The following is a 3,264-nucleotide window of genomic DNA, read 5'->3' on the forward strand; positions in this document are numbered from 1 at the left end:
CTTCACCAGAGACCGAGTGGGGAGCAGAACAGGCAGATTGACGGAGTCCACTGCTGAGGGGAGCAGCGGGCAGGTCAGGAGAGGTCTGCCGCGCCATGTGGGTCACTTCTGGGGCCGGGATTGAACTTGCATTGAAGAGGCTGAGACCAACTTGCAGTGCTGTGCTTTGACCTGAGAAGCCATTTCTATGAGATGGATTCTTCAGGAATCAGCACACATTTCTGGAATTTAACCATTCATTATCATGCACTAAACAAACAAAAATAAAACTAGTAAGATTTAAGCAGTAGCTTCCAGATGCACATTGGTGGAAACTCCAGTCAATCATGCCAGTGCTGTCTTCTACCCCAAACAACTTGGCATGGATGTTTACCAACATGATCGATTCAACCAGATGTCTGGCGTCGTCAAGACAGTGGAACTCGGGGGTTTCAGCACTTGTCTAATTGTTGACTCCTGAGATGACTGTACTCTTCTCCAGCATGGTTTGGAAACCTCCTTGGAGCTGCTCAAGACAGGGAGCCCGGCCAGCATTTTACTTCAGATTTCTGGCCGCTAGAAAGGGGAGAGAGAACTTTTTGTGGGTTTAAGCTGCCAGGTATGCCGTCTTTGTTAGGAAACAAATACAATGTCTTTAATCTCTCTTTTCCTTTTCTCTTAAGTCTTAACTCTAGTCTCTTGCCTAAGCCCATTGGGTCCATCTTCAAAATATACCCAGAGTCTGACTGACCTCTGCTTCCTGCCTTGATGGCTCTCTACTTGGTTGGAATTTAGTTCAGGTCACATATGCATGGATTTATGTCAGGGTTCTCTGTTCTGTTCCATGGGTCTAGTCATTTATTTCAGTACCATTCTGTTTAAGTTACTGTAGTTTTATTATATGTTTTGAAATAAAATTCTGTGATGCCTTCAGTTCCTCTCCTCAGCCCCAAAAGATTTTTTGGCTAATAATTTTAAAAGATAGTTACTGTCTCTACTGTCATTTTACAAATAGGGAATATGGGACACAGGAGACAAAGTGGTTTCCCAAGGGTATAAAGAACTAGTAAGTAGCAACACTTATTTTACACCCAGGCAACCTGTTTTTAGAATTTGCAATCAATTATTATATTCTCTTGCCTCCCAAGTCTTTAAAGCAATTACCTCTCTGTCTCATTCTAATTTGTATCTTTCTTAACCCATTTCTCTCTACAGAAAACAAGCTGTAAAGTGTCATCACTGAAAAAGCATCTTGCACATAGTTGCATCTCCCAGAAACCAGTTGCATCATCAGGTTGAGTTCTGGCTCCCTATTAACAGTACCCCAGGGACATAGGGGCGGGTGGGTACATACCAGTGGTTTGAGCAAATGGGAAAGTGAAACTCTGAACCAACAGAACAAAATCAAAGGGTGCTAGTTTACATTATAAGAAGGATTCTTAAATTTAGAGAAGAAACCAGCGTAGAGTACCTGAGATAGCAGCTCTCAAGTGTCACTAGTGCTATTTCACTAAATGGTTGAGATCAGAAAAACCTCAGACTAAAACATTAGCATTTCGATGTGATCTGTCAAAGATCAATTAGAAGCGATCGTAAATTGTGAGAAAAGATTTATCCACCCCAGTCGTCCTCAATGACACTTTGAGAAACACACCTCTGACGTGAGACTGAGCACATTCATACAGGCCGTTGTCATGTGGAGCAGTCTGGCTTTGCAGCTCACACAGAATTAAATTCAAAGACAGTGCAGCTGTTAGCCCAGAAGATGAAGTCAGTCTGTTTACAGACAGGCAGCCAGACCCCAAAAAGCTCATTTACAAACAGCACACGTGTGGTCTCACACGTGCGGTTTGTTAAAAAAGAAAACAACAAAAAGCCCCAAAACAACAACTGGGTTTTCCATCACAATAAAGATATCAGGGCTGTGGGAAGCGCATTCTTGCTGCTGTGAGCAGCCACTTCACGAGAGTGTTCGTTTTCCTAATGCTCATTAAATCTGACCCTAAAGACCGTGGCTCTGGGAGGATAAAGGGCAGAAAAGGAGATGGGAAATTTTGTCTCTCACGAGAAAATCTTAGTATCTTCCAAAGGACACCTGCAAAGCCTTCGGGAGTCAGGGGGCTTTGCGTACCTTTTATTGACTTCATGGTTCAATACGCAGTTCCAGTAGATTTACCGGTAAGGACAAAAATTCAATTTCTCGGCCATGAGAAGATTCCATTGAGCAGCTGGTAACTAGATTTGCGTCAACCCGGGCACATCTAGAATTAGAGACAACTCAGTTCTGTCACCAGAGGGCACCAGAGTCAAGTAGCTGGCAACACTGTACACCCCCGGGCAGCGGCAGGGACTCCCCAGGCCCTCGGGCCCTCTTTTGGGCTCCGGACACGCGCTTACCTCTTGACTTGAGAGGACCAGGCTGTCTCGGGGGACACCTCCCCCAGCCTGTTTGCACAGTAGCCCGCCACTTAGCAGCTCTCGCTGCCGAGAACGCCACACAGCTCGTTTATCCGGCGGCCACCTCGGAGGCTGCCGAGGGCAAGGGCCGGGAGCCCCTGTCCTCGTGAACTCGCAGTCTGGCTGGAGACTGGCTGGACAGTCTCACAGTCCGGCGTGACAAGGCAGAGGGCCGCGGGCAGCGAGCAGGGCCTGCAAGGCCTGGGGAACACGTGCGCCCTGGGGCTGGGTTGCTCCAGGCAACAGAACGTGATTTCCTAGCAGTTCCGCACGCCTGGAACACGGTCGCGCTCTGTCCCGGGGCCCACGTCCAGTCCGGTCCCGCTTTCCTGCCCTCCCTCTCGCTAGCGGTGCCACTTCGGTCCAGGCTGGCCCTCTGGTTCATCACCTGCTTGCTAGTCTGCGTGGCTTCTCTCCCTGCCCACATTCCAAGGACTCCTGGGTCAGCTGCGCTGGGCCCCCAGTCCGCCGCGGCAGCCCTCGCCCCCAGCATGACTGCCTGGGGACCAAGGCTGTCGTTGGTGAGCTGAAAGGGTCACCCGACCCACCCGCCGGTCTCCTTCAGAGGAGAGGGAGCCGCTGCAGAGTGTGCTCCGGCCCCGCCACAGGCAGACACAGCCAGAAGCTACCAGAAACAGCGCTGCCTGCCTGGGGGTGGCGCCAGCCTCCAGGACGGTGAGGGATCCCGGTTCTGCCGGCCAGCCCCAGCCTCTTGCTCCCACAGCCGCAACTGGGACTTAACCGCTGGTGCGATGTTTTGCACACCGGAAGACAGTGTTGGTTCCTGTCAGTTGTACACAGCTTTCAGGCGAGAAGAGGAGTCCTGCA

This window comes from Condylura cristata, unplaced genomic scaffold (genome assembly GCF_000260355.1).
Source record: "Condylura cristata isolate star-nosed mole 26May11 unplaced genomic scaffold, ConCri1.0 scaffold00018, whole genome shotgun sequence".
NCBI classification, from domain to species: domain Eukaryota; kingdom Metazoa; phylum Chordata; class Mammalia; order Eulipotyphla; family Talpidae; genus Condylura; species Condylura cristata.